Source organism: Solenopsis invicta, chromosome 14, assembly GCF_016802725.1.
Source record: "Solenopsis invicta isolate M01_SB chromosome 14, UNIL_Sinv_3.0, whole genome shotgun sequence".
NCBI classification, from domain to species: domain Eukaryota; kingdom Metazoa; phylum Arthropoda; class Insecta; order Hymenoptera; family Formicidae; genus Solenopsis; species Solenopsis invicta.
In genome coordinates, this window is record NC_052677.1 from 14,621,572 (window position 1) to 14,643,180 (window position 21,609).

A 21,609-nucleotide genomic window follows, 5' to 3' on the forward strand; every position below is an offset into this window, starting at 1 on the left:
AAACTTAGTTTGCCTTCATATATTATTATACATATTATATAATATTTAATTATTACATTTATTATTATTTAATATGTTTATTAATATATACCTATATATTTCTATATCTAACTTCGGCATTAGATTTGACAAGCTATCACATAACGTAATGGGTTGTTATAATGCATGTCTAAAAAGATAAGTCACACTTGCGTATGCTTTGTCGAGGGATGGACAAGAAAGCCGATCTCCAAGGAAATTGAGCAAAGCAATAACATTAATCTAGGACACTGCCGTAGCGAGAGAACTCGTCTGCTCGCGGTCGCCGCGAGCCCGTGCGGGCCTCGAAGAGTAATCCCTAGCGGTTGGGCTTCTGGATGCCCGCATAAAGCAACCTCGTGGAATGAACTAGGAACTTACCCCTCCCCGTCATCCTTGGTCCACGTCTGTTTTGGTCACGAGCTGTCTCGGCTCCGTCGCGGTTTGTCCCTCGACGAGATGCGGTCTGGACCCGGACCCTTCCACCACGGCGTCTGTAATTTTAATAAGCCATATTACGAGGTCGTATCTACGGAAGACCTACGGAAACTACCTTTGCTTGGGTAAACCAGTCACACAAAGAGCCAATCTATCTCTGTACGACCCTTGTAGGTCTTTAAATATGAGAAGAAGGATACAAAATATCTTTATCTATGTATATATGTCAAGGCATCAATTTTAAGATATTGAATTTTATTAGAATACTATTTTCCGCCGAATATAAGAGTTACATATAAAAACAAATCAATAAAAATTAAAAATAATAATCTTTAAAACATGCTTGAGACGATTAGATTAGTTTTTCGAGCCACTTAATATATATATACTTTTTTTGAAATATATAAAAACATAATAATAAATATCTTATTCCTGTCAATATCCACAAGTTGTAAGCATAAAGCACATAAAGCAGAAATACAGTTAAATAAAAAAATTGTAGATTTGTATTCAGCAGAAATCAGTATTTTAATTTTATTTGTAATATTATTTTAATTCTGTTTTCATTAAAGATACGTTTTTTTTTATTTCAGTGGACATCATGGTTAAAATATAAACATAACTCAATAGTATAAAAAGAGAGATCATAAAAAAGGCAATTTTATATATAATAAATGTTAGCGTTTCATTATTCAGTCAAACTAGTTTAACAATCAGTTTAATCAAACACTCATTCGACAAGTAGAAAAGATAATTTCTTGAGATTGACATAATTTAATTAGCAAATTATACATTTGTTATATCGTTTCATTATGACATGGGGGAGTGTGCGTCGGGAACAAACGCGATACTTTAATGAATTTCTAGCGGGACGTCAGGAGGCGTCATCCCCACTGCAGAAAGCGGTTAGTTGGGGATTAAGTGGGGCAATCTGCGGCATTTTTTTTCTCCCAAACGACCAAGATTTTTATGCCTAATTAATCGCCATAAATCCGAGGGAACGACGAAGGATTACGGCGAAATTTGCGCGAAAGCGTCTTTCAACCGGGGTGATTAAATGATTTGTGGATACAGGCGGAAGATGCTTCACGCCTCGTAATTGCGTTTAAGCGCGCGTCGCCGTATATCATTGACTTTTCAAACACGAGGGGCTCCTCCAGATAACTATAACTTCGGCAAATCGGCCGAGTTATAAATTACCTATAATGTTTTACTGCCCGGATATAATTTCACTTAAATATTATAGGGTATGCGCACTTATAATATGCAAACACTCACGATTCGCAAGTAACAATACAATGACCGAAATCACGACTTTTAACGAAAGTCGTTGCAGCATCTGCAAACGATTTCTGTGAAAAATTCCGTATTACTATGGAAAATCCAAGGATACAGAGGTTGGAAAAGGATGCCTCCCACTTGCACTTGCACATAGCGCTTCTCGCGCTGCCTTTCATCCACATTTATCAATTTAGACGAGGTACGCACGGAGGTACGCCCCGGAAAGTCCCGGCAAGCCAGCAGCAAGAAACTGCAGGAGCCCAAAGTTATCCGCGAAGTTTCGAGTGCAGAGCCAGTTGATTTATCGGGCTCATTACTGCCAGGAAAGAGGGAGGACTACAGCAACAGCCACCCCCCAGCGGCGTGTTTTACAAGACGGCATTAATTGCTCGAATTAAATATGCACCTCTCTCCGCGCCGTAATTTATTTCGGTTTCCTGAAGCGCCTTAAGTCGCCGGGGAAGCCGGCGCTCGACGGCATCGCCGTCGCTTTCCACGGACGTTAATAATGGGCCCACGAGATATTAATTGACGTGGCTGCTGTGGAAGGTCCTCTCGATGTTTTAATCTCAACGGCAATCTCTCTCTCTCTCTCTTTCTCTCTTTCTTCTTTCTTTTTTCTTCAGTTACACGCGTCGACCCTGTAGCGCAGCGTGTCGTCTCGTTGTAAATCGATGGTCCGCTTTCAACCTTTTAACCGTTTATTACGTTAACATTTTTACTCCAGTTTATGTTGATCATGGGTTTCTTTCTCAACTTGTATCACTGTACTTTTGCAGTAATCGCTATAATGTTTCGTTACAATGTTTTCTTTAAGTAGTTTCTTCAAATTAATTTAAATGTTTATTGAGATCAGCCACCGTTAATAGTCGTAGTTGCAAAAAAAATGTGTCTCGAAGAAGAGCAGAGTAACAATCGAACGACAGATTGATTTTCTTTCGATAACCAATTCTCGAATTGGCAAGTGGATGTTAATCGAAGCTTAACCAAGCTTATGTTACTCAGGAATCGAGTAATTCGATTGGGACGAATGATAAGAATAAGGAAGTTTATAAAGCAAAGGCGCGAACAACGGGGATGAAACGTCGAGCGATCCAATCAGAAACAAAGGGAACGAAGCACATGTAATCCGCCGCGGTAATCAGTGAAAACGTACTCTTTAGGTAAGACCTCGCAGTTCTGCTTGAATCAGAAAGAAACGAGGGTTGCGCGATAAATTTCATAAGCCGCAAGCAAAGATATGAGATTGCGAATAGATGATTCTATTCAAGCGAAATATTGCAACTGTAAAACAAAGTATATGCTATGTATCATAAAAGCTTTCTTTTCGCGAAGTAATCTAATATAAAATATAAAATAATATAAAATAATCAAAATATTAATTGTTACATTTTCAAAATAAAAAAAAAATAACAACGAAAAGGAACGTGGGAAACAACGCGCAGCAAGGGGACAGAGGTGCGCAGGATTCGTTCCTCCCAATTGATCAAATCTCCTTTGCAATGGGCGATTCTTTCCCAACCGCGATGTAACTTGACTGCAACGATCTCGCGCGACCGCATGTAATCGCTTTTTACATTGACGCGGCGGTTATGTCGGGCCCATTATCCGACGATACCGCATCCTAGGTAGAATCACTCACTTATCCGACACGTTACCGACGTTAACCGAGGATAATCGGCCTCCGGCCGGGATAACGTCCGAGGGTACGGACCTTCCGGTGGAGTTTCTCGCCGTCGGTGGGGGGTTCATCGTCCTCGATCGCGTCAGCGATCGCTTATCCCGGTATGGTACCCCGGGTTAGGTCCTGAGATCGAGTCCGTGGCACGTATCGGCTGATTTTTCCGTCGCGCACCCGGCCAGCACCGATCCGCGAACACGCACCGGACCATGGACATGAAAATGCATGTAATTAGCTGAAATTGATGTTGAACGCGAGCACGGCCGCGTTCAATTTTAATCGGCTGTCGTATGATAATTACGCGTGGCCGGGCACCCCCGACCCGCGCCGGATAAATCATCTCGACCGCTCGCGCAACGATTCCCAGGTATTCATTTACTTCGTATTAATCAATGCGCGAAATTGATTACGGCTAGTCGCTCTCGCCGGTAACGAGGGACGCGGTGCGGCGGGGCCGAGGGAAAAGGGCACAGATCGCTCGAGACGCGGGGGGTTTGCTCTGCAGCAGGAACGATCGTCACGCAGTCCTCTTTCGCGTTCGCTCGGTCAACCGTGTAATTTTCGACCTTTGCCCGTCTCTTCGACGGATATCTTGCCGAGATCACGAAACCCTTATTAAACCTCTACTCTTCGTTTTTGTGTGACTTTATCTATTTTGAGATGCTTTGTCTCTTTTGTGTCCATCTCTCCTCAGATGTTGATTTATGCAGTCTTTCAAATTTTTTTCCATACAAGTATCTTCGTTTATATCTTCGCAGGTATATTTATATTCTTATCCGGAGACTAATAAATTCGGGTTTATATTCCGTCTATTTATAATATACTAGTATTACGTAATATTAATCACGTTACATAATTATTCGCTGCAAATTGATTGATGAAGACAAAAATGGGATAAAGGTCCGGCGCGAAACGCAAATAGAACTGCTAAATGATGAGCGGTGTGTTGCGCAAGAACCCGATGCAAAATATCCGCGAGACAATCGTTCATTTTTGTTTATTTCGATCCGCACAACTTGGCATAGTGTCGCAAAAACCATGTTCTCGGGTGAGCCTTGATCCGAGACTTGTCACGACTCAGCAGAAATGATCGCGGGGGGAGAAAAGAAATGTTTCGTCGGGCGCGCGCTGATTTGCGAAATTGTTCAGCGAGGGATGACGAAATCGTGCCGGTCCGGACACATCGTGACAGCCGACAGGCATTAACAGCGATGACCTACGACCTTGAGTATCTTATATTGCTGACGACTCCATCTCTCGAGCAACCGATGTTGTATCTCGGAATCCGAGCCGAGGCCATCGAGGTAAAGACAACGATGTACGAATTGAGCGACGTGTGTAGACTGTAGCGTCACGCGATGCCAAGTACGTAAAAATAGCGGACGATCGATGACGCCTGTTTCGCCAAGTCCACCGAAACTTCCTTACTGTTCGAGAAGGCGCGATTTAAAGTTTTGAAATTTTCAAGGCTTCGAATTCAGTCGAGACGTTCCGCAAAAAGAAAATTTGTAATCTATGTGTCGACCACAATACCTGCGGGTATTGCTCCCCGCAAGAACGTTCCCAGCGCTTCCAGTGCCAGTCCGACAAGTCCCCCAATGATAAATCGTAACAGGAAGTCGACCTCTCCGACCTCCTCTCTCTTCTTTCTCTCTCTCTCTCTCGCGATGAATTTGATTCGATCGATCCCAGAATAAATTCCTCGGCGGACAGATCGCCGAGGAGCCGATGCATTTCGCGGGCGCGAGCGCGAGCGGAGAATGGAGCGAGGTATATCCGTGTATTATAGGTCCAGAACGGCCTTGGCTAGAAAATCACCGCTAATGGAATCAATTAGGCGTGAATTAATATTGACAGATTTATTGACTCGCCTTTTGTAAGCGTCGCGGCCGCGGCCCGTTACGCGCTCGCCAATTTATAATTGAAAGGCAACGTTCTACCTCTCTCTTTCCCTCTCTCCCCTCCCTTTCTCTCTTTCCTCTCTGCATAGTATGCGCGTTAATGCGTAAATGCTATCTCGCGCGTGACAAGTGCGTTCTGCGCGCATTTCCATGCGATATTAATTACGAGCGTGCCCGTTAACATCGCGCACGCCCGAATTAACCCATTTTCTTTCGTCTTATTGCGTGGAAGGAGATTGAGCAATAAGTAATTATCTTACCGTATAAAATAATCTGCGCGACGGGACGTGTTCTGTCGACATAAATTTTTACAACGTTCAAATGGTCATAAACCTCTCCCTTTCTCCTTCCCCGTCGCCCAACCGCGGTGCTTAATTTCGAGATTCGATAATCACGATGTTGCACGGATAACGTATCGTTTAAGGATTATACCCGAGTCTTCGATAAGCGCAACGACGAAAGTGCACGAGGACATTGCGATACCGATCCGCAATGCGGATCTGACTCGGCGCCGTTTATGGCACGATGCGTGCGGTCTCGGCGACGCGGCGTTGATCGGACCGCAGAAATTTTAACGCAAACGCACAACGATCGTGTTTACATTATCGTGTTATTTGCATATACAGCCGGGACGAGCGAAATACTTGGTGCGTCGCAGCGCGGCGGTGCCTTTTTACCTGGTTCGCGCCAATTTCACGCATTAATTCGGCGACAGCGCGCCGCCGTTATCGTTAAAGCGCGTGCCTCCGAGTACGGCGCGTCGCGAAATTTTTGGTGGGCGGACACCGCTCGGGTACCATGCCCACGTCACACTTAATTCCCTTCCTTTTTATTCGCCGGCAGTATTATGAAAATGCGCGCGTCGGGCCCCGTTACATCGCTGGGACGCAATCGTTTGCGTAATTTGTAATTGCGTACGCGAACTACATGCGGGATTAACGAGCGGGCCCATTAAATTTAACGACCGTTGACTTTGCGTCCGCGCGACTGCGGGAAGGCGGCAGCCTTCGATCCTGTTAGTCGCGAAAAGAGAGGAAGCCCCATTGCCACCTTCGTAACTTTGAGTTTACGTAACTTCGCTATGCCCGATTATTACTCTGGATGGATCATCCAAGGCGAAGAAGAAAGTGAATTCGATAAACAATGTTTCCAGGAAAGCAATCATTCTCTTCGATGAGAAAGAAGTTAAAAATACTGTGTTGCGAAATTATATTTGTTATATCCTTTTAATTGCTCGTTTACTGACCTAACTTTCTATATCATTCTATAGAAATAACGAGCGTATACGATTGTTACTATTTATTTTTTGATTAAGTAAGAAGTTTAGTTTCTAAAATCATGGATGTTTCCAAATAATGGAAGCTCCCAAATTCCAAACTCACGAAAAAGATGTATTTATAAAATGAATCGAAATATCCCTTCGCCTTAGAAGATGACGAATTCCTTAAATTAAAAAAAAAATTAAGATTTAGTTTATAGAAATAACAACTGACATTACTATTAGCATAGAGATACTTTCTTATTTGTCAGTCGAGCAAAAAGATATCGAATCAATCGTACATTGTCCTTACATGAACCATTTAATTTTTAAATGTAATATAATTCTATCGTCATCAGCACCGGCTGAACGATTATTTAGCAATGATCAAATTTTAATACCGCAGCAAAATAGACCGAGTAACGATTTCTTTTAGTATGTAAAACTGATAACGAGTGAATTAGAAATCATAATGTAAGAAAAATATTAACAAAAGTTTTCAGTATATTTTGTGTATATTATTACACAATTATTAAAAGAAATATAATTTCTAAGTATCTGATATGTATCTAAAATACTTTTGAAATATCTGAGTATATGTATCTAAATATATTTTAATTTGCGTACTCGTATCTATTATATATAGATACATTTCAAAAGTATCTTACCTATCACATAATGTGATGTACTACACGCATGTGTAAAAGGGTTAAATAATGTAATTGGTTGCGGTTGATTTATAGACACCGATGTATCGATCAGCATCCAAAAGGGTCATTCATTCACAGGCAAATATCTCTCTTACTCACTCACTCACTTTTTCATACGGTGAATTCATCGCATCCAATTAGCAGGATCTCGGTGACACCCGAATGGCAGTACCGGGCGAAGACACGAACAAGATGGACTAGCGAGCATCGAACGACAAACTTAACGGGACAGTCGTCGTACGTGTTCGTATGCGAGACACAAGTGAATGTTTCGCGATACGCTTTAAATCGCGAGCTGTCGAACCGCCAATTAAAGCTCCAAAGTGACAGCTACTCGCCCTCGAATCTCTGTCTCGACCGTTGAAGAGATTTCGCTGGCGGTTAACATCCAATATCGATTACATACACCTGAGTTTGTCGTCGTGGCCGGGATTCTCTTCGAAATAAAATTTCTCGCAAGATATATACTTGCATGGATTATACAAAGGTGAAATGTGCACGTCAGATCTGTTCTTTTTAACTACACTTTAGACATTTCTAATTTCTTTATACGTTTCCTTCGTTTTTTTATCTTTGTTATATCTATATATCTATTTATATTCTCGCTTAAATACGAGTAAAAAGAAAAAGGCACGCTTTTCTTTCATCTTGTTATCTTGATTGATTCATTCAATTTTAAAAATGCAGTAGTGTTGTAAAGAACTCTAGATATGCATGCGCAACATTCTAAGAATCGCTATCGCTGGAAGGTGTTTAAATCTCGAATAAAATAAAATTGACATTTATATCTCATAGTTACGAGAAGATTTATCTGAAATCCTGAATATTGGAATTTGCTTGATCTGAACAAAGTTGTCTTATGTATAACGAGTTTCACGTCCAACATCAATTTTCCATTATAGATTATCACTTTTCATAGAATATGATTAAAAGTATAACTTATTCTTAATGTAATTTGATGAATACTGATATAATCAATTAGTTTATGTTCCCTGCGTAGATAAATTACAAAAAAATATAAAAAAATTAATAAATTACAAAAAGATGAACGTAGCAAAATTAATAATGAAAGAAAAAGGCTTTTTCATCTTTTTTACATCGAAATCTCCGATTACCAAGCTCATCTTTTTTCGTACAAAGACACTTTATCGCGTATTCTTCTTCTAGTTGATCCAATTTCGGCTTATCACCATCATGTCATTATAGCCAATCATGTGAGGTTAATGGCATTCCGGTTTCTGCTTAACGAGCGTTAAACGGCCACCGAAAAAGTCGATACACGAAAGAAGAGATAACCGCTATCTCGCCCATACAGATTAACGATTTTTTGGGACAATCCACGAAGGAAATGTCTGACGATCGGTAGCTCTTATCGCATTGGTGCATTGGCGCCGGTCTTTCGAAAAAAATATTAATAAAAAACTTAGCAATTTTTTAAGTCTCTTCAGAAATTTTTAAATTAGTACGAAATATATAATGTAGCTTACATAATCTTTCTCATAAATACGCCACACAAAGTGTTTATATTGATATTTTTTTTTTTATGAAAAATGTGTTCCGTCGCCCCTGGATCGTATCCGCTCGGCATCAACGCGAGCGATTTGCATAGCTATTCGCTGAAGATGTTGCCGAAACGCGCGTCTCGCGTTCCTGGTGCATGCAGTAGCTGCGTCCTGAATTCGCATGATTCATCGATCGATCGTACCGGCCGAACTGCTCGGCACGGCGCTCCTCGCGACCCTCCCCTCTTCTTTCTTCCCTTAATTCCCGATCGGCGAGTTAACGAGATCGACGCCGTCGGCAGTGGACAAGTAAATTACGCGATGTTTCCCCCCAGGTTCTGCTCAAGGTCCGTTAACGGTCGACCGTTAGCAGTAGGAATCGTGCGACGTGAACGCTCGAAGGTCGAGGCCACGAAGGACATGTTCTCTCTATTTCTTTTCTTACAAGGATCTCCGCTGCATTCGAACGACGCGAGACCGGTTGTCCCCAATGATCGTGACAAACGCAGATAATATATTTCATGCAGCGTCTACATAGTTTGCGAATATGCACGGCGTCAGAAGGATCTTACGGTTTAATTTGATATTTCGTTTCTTTTTGTAAATGCCTCCACGGTCGCCCATCTCCTTCTCGAGCTTGTTTTGCAATATCTATGATACGAAGGAAGTATGTACGTAATTTCTGATACAGCCCGGTATATCAGAAAAACCAGTATTGCGCCGCCGGGCGTATATCCCTACGACATCGGAAAGGTTAAGTGGTATGCCAATGTCGACCTTTCCGTGGTGTTCTTATTCGCATGCTCGAGGCAGCACGGCTCGCCAGTCTCTCCCTCGCGCGTTTTAAATTACCGCGATCCAGGAAGAAGACCGAGGCGCGGAGGCTGTCACCCGGGGTACCTAGTTCAGGTTGTTGGACGATTCGCGCGGTAGCCAACAACCGCGGCGGGACAGGGGAGGGCGCGGGACGCGGGACGCGGAAATCGACGTAGGGAGAAGCGGTAACCCAAGACGCGGCCAGAACTAACACAAGACGTAGACGTCCCGCAGAGACGACAACTAGCCGGGGAACTAATCACGGTAGTGCCTGACGTCCTTAGTTCATCACGAGACCCGGGAGTAATATATACCGGACCGGCCACGATCTCGAACTAATCTAATATACCAAGACCTCGGCGGGCAACAAGGACTTGCTCTCTTCGTGCTCGGTACACCTCGCGTACGATAACACCACTTTCTCGACAGTACAGTCGACGAAACCAGTCCATTTACGCTGGCTGTTATTGCCGAGATGTCGATTGCATACATATTGAATGTAATCCAATTGCTAAGGAATTCCAATTTCCGATGATCTGTGTTTTGCCGTAAACACTTTCAGTGTTTAATTTTTTTTCCCAATCTTTTTTCTTATTTACCTCTATACGTGATACATATTTTCACGATGAAAATTATCTGCATCATACGATACGCGTTCACTATCAAAGTTAAGCGTTCAAGTTGAGGAAGAAGCGAAAATCGATTTCCTTCAGGCCAAATTTGTTGGTTCTGGGATTTTCCCCGATTCTCTCTCGCTCTCGCGATTTCACGCATTCCTCACGCACGAGCGTGAGTGTTAATTAAGATCGACGCGCTTGTAGGTTCGCGTCAGATAAAGGCCGGAAGAGGCACGCTCTAACAGGGAAAACGTATTATGATCGTTAATCGAGACGATCTGTCCGCGAAGAACCGACGAACTAGTTCTATCGACTGTACGCGGCAGAGACTGGGGTATCTACTTAAACGCCCAAGGACAATGGCCGAGCTACCTTCGCAGTGAAACGCTATACACGATCATTTCGAGCGATATATCGCCCCCGTGAGCCTGGCTGCTGGCAGCAAGACGGTAAGAGAACCTTTCGTGAGATCGAGATAGAGCTTATTGTCCCGGAACGATGGCCGGCAGGTGTGTACGCTTAACAAATCGACCAACGTACGACGGAGATGGAGAGGACATTACCCCACTCCACCTGCTACCCTTTTTCTCACTTGCGATTCTTGCTCGTCGCATGCTGCACGACGCTCATTAATTATTTTCAGTCAGAAGTGTTACGTAGGTATCTAATGTGACTCAAGTGAAAATGAACAAAGAAAAATAAGTTCGGTGCAATCTAAATGAGTTTAATTAAATATGAATTTTTTAAAAATGTAATATAACCTATTTAATCGAGTCACTTTTAACTTCTCATTTCTAATTTAAATTAAAAGTCCTTCGAATTTGTTTCTAATTTTCAAATTTATTTTAAGGTAACAATTGAATGTGATGTTATTAGCTACTCTCTAAAGCTCGTAGAGTGGAAATTCACTCGAAAAATTGCACAAGCTCAATTTTCACTCTTTAAAAGTGACATTTTGCACTCTACGAGATTTAGAGAGTACACAAAATGATTTTTTGATATATTTACACAAGAAGTACGCGAAGTTCATTATTTATCGACTCCAAATCAAACACGGAGTTATCAAAAGAATTATCGATGTACATCCATGTTATGATTATCGGCGCCTCGCTTCTCGATCAATCGCATAAATCAGGATCGCGTTACGACAGCGAAAAATAGCCCGGTCGGATATGCCAAACGTGTCAACGGCAACGAGTGATCCATATTGCGATCGATCCCAACTCCTCTGCTTTCACGATAACGAGCCACCGTCTATAAATCATACTTCCGTGAGCATCGTTTCCGCGTAGAAGCCAGCAGCTCGTTTCGAAATTATCTCCCATGTCCTAATGGCTCGTTTCTTCGCCGACTGATAGTCAATCGTGCTGTGAATCGAGGGTTGACGAGGTGGCCAAAGACGAGTTGTCTGGCCAGAGTCAAATATTCCGACCAAAGTTCAATAACAATAGAAGGTACAAATCTTCGAAAAAGAAGGCGTTCATTAAAACAAAAAGAAATCCAATTTGAGTTTGCGCTACATCAGTACAATTGTGCCAATGGAGAGTCAGTCGATGCTATCCATGAAGAGACACGAGGCGGGAAACGTCCGACTCGTCTAGCTAGCAAGAAACGCGCGCGTGAAAGGCGATCGTCCAGCTGCGCTCGCACGACTCCACTTCGGATAACACGCGCTCGCGCGAGAAAGTTACAGTTCGCCGTCGTGGCAATTTGCGAACGACCACAAACGGCGCGTTTCGCCACAACGCGCGTATGTACAGCCATCTCCTGTGCCAGGCCACCGCCTCTCTCGCGATGGAAAACATTAGTGGAGGAGACTGCGCGCCGCGGAGAAATCGTGGAAAAACATAAACGCCTTTGCGAATCGAAATTCCCATATTCCCGTTACCATCGGCGAAGACATCGAATTAATCTTTTAACGTAACGAGTTAAAATCCACAACGTAATTCGTTTGATTTTCCTAATATTTCCAGCTGTTTTATTAATTATTGTCATAAAATTTCTTTCTTTTATCTTATTTTTTATAGAATGTAACAGATTTGTTAAGAACTTTTGTTCGATAGAGAGATTTGTTCAGCAGATATAAAACACCTATACATTGAATAGAAATTAATTCTTAAAAATGCACAAAGAAACGAAAGAAAATTAGTAACACCTGACATATGTAAGAATTGTATTTACACTTCTTACATTTAAAATCAGAGTATTGATATTTGATCTCTTTAGCGAAGTAAATCACTAAAAGACGTAGTTACTCACGCGTATCTCGCAGGCATATCTCACGCAGACGCGTGTAGAGATAATAAATATTTACAATGTAGAGTTTGAAACTGACAGAAAATGATTAGATAGGATAGTGTGAAACGTTAGGCGCGATGCCGGCGACGTGATTATTGATATCACGAGTCACTTAGGCATTCTGATGGAAACAATGAAACATTCCGTCGCCGCAAGTGCGACTAGGAATGTGAGAGCAAGCGTGTCTCCCGGTATTGCGAATAAAATGCATTTATATTGCAAGAAAGCGTTTAGAAAAGTTGTTCGACGCCGTGCGTACGATTGATCATATGTCGAGGACGCGATCGTCGGTTCCGCGGATATACACCCGACGCATAATCGCGATGATTCGAGCGGACAGGTCCGAACCGAGGTATTCCTTTTGCGGAAGCGTATTGTGAGAGCGTACAGGCCGCGCGTAGAGCGACTTATCAAGCGGCCAGTGAACCAGCAAGGAACGAGAGATGACTTGTGCATTACATAGTGCGCGCACTATGCACTAGAAACAAATCAATGCCGTTGACGAAGGCAACGTGGAAACTTATCGGCCACTCGCGATGGGACCTCGATCGCGATCGCATAAATCCAGGACGAGTCAGGTGATCAGCGTGTTGTTTGTTTAGAAGTTGAAAAAGAAGAGAATCGCACATGTGTGCGTGAGAAAGAAGATCAAAGTTAAAGGAAGGTGAAATTGTGGAGTAACGTTTGAATAATGATCATCATGTAAAATTATACGTATAGAAAGTTTTTTCAATATTATACTCAAACGTTATTATGGGTTTCTGGTAATAGGATTACAAGAATTTTTTTAGATTATTGCATATTAAAGTGAAATATATGTCTCTCTTATTTATGACTCTTTTTATTGTATACCGATTAGTCTCGCTACTACAGTTACGTTTTCAAACTTACCAACGGCAATTGTACGAGACCACAACATGTGCGAAAGACATTGCTCTTAATAATGCGCCTTAATCTTTCAATGAGGCAACCCCGTTGGGCTTTCATGACTGAAAAGCCACGCTGATCGTAGCCATATAAGTAGATCAACGTCATCCGAGCAGGCCACGTAGATTTAATTTGTGATTTGCGTGTTAATGATGTGAACAGCAGATGAGAGACAAAATGAAGTACGGCGATGATTCGACAATTTTCTCGTCCTGATTTTATTGTCAATGTTTCCGGGAAACCTCAGTTAGGCGCATGTAGGTTAATTTTACTCTTCCTGTTAATCCCACTCATATAAAGCGGCTTGTATGTACGGTCAATTTGCGCAGTTATGTCGACAACGTACGGATTAGATTAAAGTTGTTGCAGTACAAAATCAAACATGTCAGAGAAATTTTGTGTAACAGCGGTTTTACACAAACTGCTAGTATATGAACCACTTGAGGTTGGCATAAAGTGCCATGTCACATTGTACTCATATCATCAACAGTCGTTTATTGTCGACAGTCGCGTACCGTTATGAACCGCACTGGCGTAGCTAGTTTCGATTACGTTATAAAGCGCGAAGCGGTAAAGTACGTATATTATTTCACAAACGACTGGCAACATCGATACCCGCTTGGTGGACGATACGCCTAACGAGCCGATTATTCACGCGCGTGAAGATCGAATAGATCGGCGAACGATGATATAGCTAGCGCATAGATCAGTGTACAATGATGCGGGTAACTCGAAACGCTAAGAGACACAAAGTCGAACAAAGTGCAAAATTCGATCGAGAGCGAAATTATAGCGTTTCTTATTCACAAAAATTTATATATAGATATTAGATTAAATAGAGAACGTACACGTAGATTAATAAAACATCTCCAGTGATATTATGGAAGAATTTAAAATTCACTTGAGATGGTCGTAATTTGCATCAGAATTCAAAATAGAATTCTGTTTATAAATGATTTTATAAGCCGCGTATAAAACAAGAAATATTTGAAGAATCAGAATACGCATATGTACAAAATATACATTATACAATACACATGCACACATAAAATTACAAATAAAATTATATCTTGACTCAAACCATAGATTATACCAAGTGGATTTCAGAACTAGACATATTCATCATATTGCTGAAAAATATCATCAGATTACATACACGCCAATATCCGAATTACTGCAATTAATTCCGTAGCCAAATTCCCACATTATATTTAAGTATCTTTATAATTGCGTATTGGTGCTTCGACATTAATATCTTCTCCGTTCGCCTCCAGTATCTGTGGTCAAAACGCTCGGTGGTTTTGCAGCATGCGATGCGGCGCTGTATCCGCCACGAGTGTTTCTCTCTCCCAGCAAAAGGAGAACTCCGTAATTAGATTCATGCAAATCGGTAAAGGTGAAGTCCCCCTTTCCCCCCTCCCCCCTCACGGGACTCCTGACAGAAAATTCGTCCTGGCGCGGACACGTCGCGTCGCGTCGCGTCCCGTCGTTCGTCGTCCTTAAAAGGCGTGTCGCTCCTTGACCCGCGTTGGCGCTCATCCGTCACGCTTGTCAGCCCTCGAGATACGCGCATCCCGTGTCGCCCGATGCCGACGTGTACGATAAACCTCTCCAGAGAGTGCACCACGCCGCGCGGACATATTTATGAATCCGCGAATGAAAGTCCGCGAGCGCACGGAGATACATAAATAAGAGCTCCGGCGAAGGCATGGTTTAGGGGAAGCATCTCTGCCATCCGCGTTACCTAACCATCGCGAATTAATGCCCACAACTGGTAATCACATCCAGAAAATGTGAACAGATTTACTATGAAAGCGCAATCAAGTATTTCCGTACTTTGAATATGAGAAAATGATATATAACTTTTAATATCTTCTTTAAAGAGAAAGAAAAGAAATAACATTTGTTGTCATAAAATTTGACAACCAAGTAATATGCATTTCTATTTGTCTATTATTATTAATAATTCAGCTATTAATAAATTAGTATAAAATAAGTCTCTTTATAATTATATAAAATTTAATTGAAATATGTCAAATCAAATACTTTTTTAATTTTAATCTTAACAGAATGTGTGTGTGCGTGTGTGTGTGTGTGTGGTGTGTGTTCCGAACAAAGTATCTGTTCAAATTTTGACACAATGTTGACAGTGCGGCATTTATGATCTTTTTTTTTTGAATCTTATCACAATATAATTTATTCGCCGTGTTGAGAAGTACCGATGCAACACGATGTCATGCCGCGCGCGAGCGGTCGTAAGCAACATTATTACTATCGCCTTTACGGAGTAAGTAAATTGCGTCTCTCCATGGTCGTATCTTCCTGGCTACGTAACGGGAAGAAGTATGGGGCCGCGCGGCCGCGCCACCCGTCTCAGATAATTCCCCGCGCGTTTGCAAACGCAGATGCCCGTTATGGTGACAGGTACGCAATGTTTCATTACGCGCCATCACGGCCGATTATGAGGCCGGGCGGGTAATTGATTCGGCGCGTTTAATTTAACGAGAATTGCGCCGGGATGGACACCTCGGCGTTGATCGGCGCCCGCGAAGGCAAGTGCCCGTAATGGTTGTAATTTACTAAAACGGGACCGGCGGACCGACCGAATAAAGCACCTGAGAACACGGTTCATTAGTCACCGATCCCTTAGCGTACTCGTTCCCTCGTGTTTTCGACCGAAGGAGTCTTTCTTCGTACATCTCGTCTGGAGAGCCGTGCCATCCTTCGCCGGCGACTCCCGGACTTTCCCCAGGGAGACGTCGGAAAATAACGCAATGTATCACGTGAATGTATGCTGGTTCATTAATATCCATCGTTACTGCCGAACTTGCAAATTGTTAAAGAAATCAACCTACTTTTAAATAAACCAATTTATTCGAGTTTTTCAATTCTTGCATCTCGCGTATAGGTTGCCGAGTAAATAAACGTATTATAGAGGGAAAGAGTCTCTCTCTGTCTCTCTCCTGCAGCGATAAGACACACAACATTAGTTAAACCGCGTACGTTTCCTTTATCTCAAGAGTAACATTCAAGTCTGCAAACGTCGTAATAATCTTGTTGCAGCACGCCTCTATGCATCGATAGAAGAGATGTTCGGCGCATGCCGCGAAGATTACGCCACTGTCTTCGAGCAAGTCGATGACCGATCGCCGATCGCTTGTACCTCGTGATTGAACCAGCTTTATAGGTACATGCTCGCGCGTCCACCCTCTGTCACGACGTACACACATATATACATATATATTCGTACCAGGTCCGACTCGTCGCGATCGTTTTGTATCGGCTTGCCAGTGTCAAGCGGTTATCTTGATTCAATAACTGTTAATGTCATCCGGCGATTGTCCGCCTCGGCACTTGTTCACCGATGGAAAACCGTGCCTCGTCCGAGGCGCCGTACATATCTAATTATAATAAGAATAACAGTAACATATTGTGTCCCGCTGCATATGGCGATGTACACGATCGAGCGATCGCTATCGATAAATCTCAAATACATATATATTATTCACAGATACGAATGCGCGGCTTTCAAAGTTCTTTTCTTATATGCTAAATTTAATAGAATTTTTATTTTCGCTGAAATTTCTCTCTTAATGTTAAAAATTAGAAAGATGACATCAATGAAAATATTACCGATTCTAACTGTTTCAAATTTAACAACAGACATTGTTCATTTTTTTGCTACAATAACGATACAACTGTGAAGAACAGAATTTTCTAAAAAAAATGAGTTTAAATGTTTTGAATTATTAGAACTTTGAAATCATAAAAATATTATTTTTAAATACGATATTGTAGCGTAATATCTGATTGTAGAGGAATAAAAGTATCAATAGCTCTGTTCAGCGCACTGAATTCTTACACCTGTTATACAAAATGAATCTTTAAAAGCAATCCGTATTGATTTATGACAATTTTGATGATAAATTTTCTTTTCTTACTTTCCTTTTCAATTTTAAAGAAACTTAATTAGCGACGTCATTCCGAAAATCTGTTCTTTTTTTGCACGTGTCAATTTTTGAGTTATGTCGTTGCAGCAAATAAGCGATGTGTACCGAACGTTTGAAATTTAATCATCCACAATTTTATAATGTACGTTGAGTAACGAAACAAAGCGATTGGAAAAAATTCATAATCGATTTTTTTTTCAGACGATAAAATCGAGTGTTATGTCGTGTAAGGCTGCAGTTTTGTTCGCAACGGTCGAATGCCTCCCGTTTCGGCCGCCTGCCAAGTCCGCGAGAAATCATGCGGAAGATTCTCCTCTCTACCGTCGACGAAACTTCTCTTCTCCTTTCTTGTCCCATGTCACCGGACGTACGGACGTCGAGCGGACTTAGCGCGATTTGGCGTTCGCCGAACGGCAACGCGAAATCGGCCAACCGTGATCCGCCACACAAGTCGAGCTCGCCTACCCGCTATCGCGTAGTCGATTCGATAATCGAGTCACAGGTATAAATTGCGTTATCCATTTACAGAATTTTATATGAATATTCAGTGAGCGGCTGAGTGAAATTCTCCAATTTATTGCAAATTGCAATTTATCTGCATTTATGCCCGTGATATCAGAAAATACAAAGAAAATTGAATGGCAAAGAAAATTGTCTGTGATACTTTTTGATAAAAAAAAAATTAGAGCTCTAATAAGATGTTGAGTTTCTTTCACAGAGAACTTACGCTGATAGATTAGATGATACAGAGATATCCTTTCGGTGTACGTTTCAAGAATACAAAATACTCCAGGCGCACAAGAGAAATCGCGCGAGTAGGAGCGGTTTTGCAGTAAGTGCTCGTTACTGTTAGCATTGTCCGGAGCTCAGTAATTCTGCAATAAAATTAATATCGTCGCTTATTCAATCGTGGCACCGGCGAATTCTCCGTGGAGAAGGCTTCCGCTTGTAGGTAACATTGGCGAGGGATAGGGGTACCGGTGCGGAGAGACACGCCGCACCGGTTCGCGCGCAAAACTCGCGGCGTTATCGACGCGGGCGTTATCGCCGCGCGTATCTTCCGCGGGGAGCGGCGGCCGTTCGGGTGGTACCAATTTGTCGTGCCTTTATCGGGCGTCATCTGATGGCGATCCGACACCGTCGCTCGGCTGAATGGCGAACCTCGCTACCTCGAAGTGACACCCGGGCACAATGGGAACAAAGCGCCGTTCGCGTCCTCGGCCGGTGTTTTGTTTCATTCCGCCAGTGGACAAGCCGCATTATTTGTCATGCATTTTGACCCTCGCCGATCTCATCTCGGACATTTTTCTCTGCCTCGCGCGTTCGTCGCGGAATCATAAAGACCGGGGGCCCTCGGCGAGAGACGACTTTCGCATCGAAGGACAAAAACCTGTGCCAACGGTGAAACGTCTGACACGAACGCGGTAGGTTCTGCCTCAAGATAAGGGATCTACGCTTATGCGAAGAGGGAGCTCTTGAAAGATTGAAAACTTAATTGATAGGACATGTAAATATATCAGCTACTAAACTCGAATTTTTTAACTTTCTTTTTTTGTTATTTGAATACTATATATTTCTTTTACGTAAAAATATCTAAAAATTCCTGAATGTTTAATTTTAACACTCTGTATACAGGGTTCAAAAATTTTGTCTCGCGAATTTTTCTCTTAATAAAAGTACAAACACTGTAATTAGTTGTAACATTTATATACAATTTTCTAAAATAAATAACCATACGAATATTTTTTAGAAATGTTAGAGTATACGTGAATCATTGAAGAATTTTTTTATAATTGTAAAAATAATGAAAATCAAGATAGAAGTATCGTGTTCCAACGTGCATACATCAGGTGTCAAAAAAACGAGTGTACAGAGTGTTAATAATTGTATCTGTCATTTGGATTCTCTTAAACAAAAGCATTTTTGGAAAAAAAACCTGAAAGCTCTTCCGAAACAAAAGAATGTTACCGATGATTTGAAATCAGTAGCCGTCGTTCTCTCTCGTTTCTGGCGTTCGAACCGGCGATACAAGGATTAACATTCCGGGAGCGAAGGCGCGCGGCGTACTTACATTCTCAGCACCGAGATGCGGCTTAATTGGCATATCAATCCCAGATGAACCGGTAGATAAGTGCGCGAACGTTAGACGGAGAGAAACGCGGCCGTACAAGGTCTTGCGGGTTAATAAAGTTGCATCCACGCAAGAGTCGCGATCAAGCGTCCCGCTTCGTATTAGCGTCGCCTCCGGTTGAAGATGAAAAATTAAAAGGTACAATATAAACTGTTTAATGCTTGATAAGGTGCGCAAAGGTGTAAAGGATTGTCACGTTTAACCTGACGATTAGATGGATTATCTCCTTGTTATTGTTTATAAAACAAATCTTCGCGGAATTAATGTATCTGTAATACACAATTTTTTGCGTGTTGCGTTCTTGTGTTCCCTAAAAGAATCGTGAGAATGTTAAAGAAAAAAAAAAAAAAAAAAAAACGGCATCACGACGGTTAATTTCGCGGCAACGTATAATTGCCTCGACGGAATCGCGAAACACCGACGAAGATCTCTCGGTGTGTTCCGCGGCGTACTATCGTCTTGCCAACGATCGCATCGGGCGAGATAGACCCCATTAGGTGGGATAATAACGAAACGATTAATTTGCATCGTTCAGCGGCGCAGTCGGAATCGCGATTACACGATTCGAGCCATAAACGTTCTCTACGGTAGATCGCACTACCCGTGTACTATCCTCGCGGCAGATCGATATCTCCGCGAGCGGTTAGCAGTGTCTGTATATCGATATCGCCCGCGTGCCGTGTCGTAACGACTTTATAGCAGATACCGGGGACAGGTGGGGTCGATACATGGTATCGCGGTACACGGCATCGGAACCGCGAAACGGTGAAACTCGCTCGCGAGTCGAGTGGTTTTTGTCGCTATAATGATAATTTTTACACGCCGCGGCGAGAGACACGATTAAATCGCCCCGGCGACAAATATATACGTCGTCGAGAGTATTTCCTTCGCGCAGCAATTACGATCGATCTTTTTTCCCTCCCATGTTTTTTCTCCTCGATTTACCGCGACGCCGCCGCCGCGACAAGTTGCGCGTTTCGCAACGATCGCGCGCGCGCGCGCGCGACCGTGTTGCGCGAGAAAACGAGTGTCAGGAAACAGCCTTTCCTCTCGCACAGTGAAATTAGGAAAAGTTATAATTCATATAAATGACTCGTACGCTTAATTTCCCTTTCTCTCTTTCTCTTTCCCCCTCGCGATGCTACATGTCGAGCGATCGTTACGCTATTTGGATGGCGATTACGGAAACAAGTAGAGACATTCTCCGGCAGAGAGAACTCCGTTACGTTACGGACTCAATTCTACCGTACACGCCGCGCTCGGGTCTATATCATTCTCAGCGCTTCGTATATATCTCACTCGCGAGAGGATAATTGACCTTCGCCCCTTCGTAATGAACCTCCGCGAGCGATTATACTTGGCCGGGACACGCCGCGCGTCCAAGTCCCGACACCTCCAAGTCGGGGCTGTTTAGCGTGGCAAGTGGGTGAAACGGAGGGACGTTTACGCGCACGATAGGCACGTAATGACCGATTGGCGAGGCGTTTTGTTGGCCGAGCTAAAGCGAGAACACAGCAGGGCCGGGCGTGTATTTTTGAGTAATTACCGCTATCACGCGACGCCGAAGGTGTTACTTGGTTGCAAAGCTACGATCAAAGCTCTCTTGCCCCTCGCCTCGCCTCTCGCGTATCAAGCGGAACCCAAGCCGCTTCCCTTTCCCTTCTATCGCTACCGTGCCCTCTCTTGTACTACTCTCCTATTTCCTTACTTCCTCCCCTCCCTCCCCCTGCGATCTTCTCACCCTCGTCTCGCCGTATAGACGGCAGTTAGGCGAAACTTGGAAACTGGTAGTTCGACGGTCGCATGACTCCGATAAGCGATTACGCTTTAACAGACTACCACCGAGAGCCTCTAACGACCGGTTGCCTCATTGGCTTCTCACGACATTGGCCGTTTTTCACTGACCAGACTTGGGCACGAGAGAGACTGACGCCGATCGAAAAACACGAGAATTAAAAGTGTCCCGTCGCTCAAGCGTGTATTTTTCCTTCTTGCTTTCGTTACATTTTGCGACGCGCGACGATGAGAAACTTTACTATTGTATCTTAAAAATTTTGTTATGTAGTACAGAGTTCATTGTT

At 42.8% G+C, this 21,609-nt stretch overlaps 1 long non-coding RNA gene across 1 annotated transcript in view; it reads right to left on the reverse strand.

Annotated features, from left to right (window-relative positions):
* LOC105207567 overlaps positions 1 to 21,609 on the reverse strand; it is a 109,861-nt gene that overhangs the window by 69,797 nt on the left and 18,455 nt on the right. Inside the window, exon 3 of the long non-coding RNA XR_851451.3 lies at positions 400 to 512. This is a non-coding gene — a long non-coding RNA (uncharacterized LOC105207567). The remainder of the gene's footprint in view (positions 1 to 399; positions 513 to 21,609) is intronic.